Raw genomic sequence first — 843 nt, forward strand, 5'->3', positions numbered from 1 at the left:
CAGATTCCTGAGTTTAAGATCAGCCTGAAAAGCAGCAAGTCCAGACCAAGGTGTGGTAGGTGTGGTAGAAATGGTAATTTCAGGCCAGGGTCCCACATGGCTAGCTTAACATGTATGTGTAACAGAGGAAGGCAGATCTCTGAATTATTAAAGAAAATGTGGATATGTAAAATTAAAGACTGAACTTGTGACATGCAAGATATAAGCTAGCAGAAAGCAATAGCATTTCATTTTTAGAATTTTTCCTAGCAAAAGCTGAGCTGTCCAAAGATCTCTGTAGAGTGAAAATAGCTCAAGAATTTTTTTTTCTAACAGGTTTTCTGAAATCCCAAGAATTACTTAGGTGTAGACACACCTCTTTTAGAATGTTTTTAGTAGCTATCCAGAGAAGGCTGTCTGAAGAGTGAACACAGCTCTTTTAGAATTTTTTCTAGCTCTCTCATTTTGGTCAGAAAACCTAAGAATTACTTTTAGAATTTTTCTAACAGGGTTTCTGATTTGGTCAGAAGATCCAATATATTTTTTTTTTATTACAGCTTTTCTAATTTTGGTCGGGAAACCCATGAGCTATAAAGATAGCTTTGAGAGTTTTTACTAGCAGAGAAAATTCTCTCAACCCCAGAGTTTTTAGAATATCAAATAAAAGCAGAACACACACACACACACACACAGGCAGAGAGAGAGAGAGAGAGAGAGAGAGAGAGAGAGAGCAAACACAACCTCAGCAGAACCTAGGCTGCCAGCATGGACCCTCAATTTGACTTTGAGTCCTTTGTTTTTGCTGCTACAAACATCCTGGTCTCTGGAACCTGGACCTAGCCAGGACTGGTCTTTGGCACATAA

The 843-nt window shown here is 38.7% G+C and overlaps 1 pseudogene; it reads left to right on the forward strand.

Moving 5' to 3' along the window:
- Nucleotides 1-459: 459 nt before the first annotated feature.
- LOC116071699 lies at nt 460-516 on the forward strand (annotated as a pseudogene).
- Nucleotides 517-843: the final 327 nt, after the last annotated feature.

Source organism: Mastomys coucha, unplaced genomic scaffold (genome assembly GCF_008632895.1).
Source record: "Mastomys coucha isolate ucsf_1 unplaced genomic scaffold, UCSF_Mcou_1 pScaffold22, whole genome shotgun sequence".
In the NCBI taxonomy this organism is placed as follows: Eukaryota; Metazoa; Chordata; class Mammalia; order Rodentia; family Muridae; genus Mastomys; species Mastomys coucha.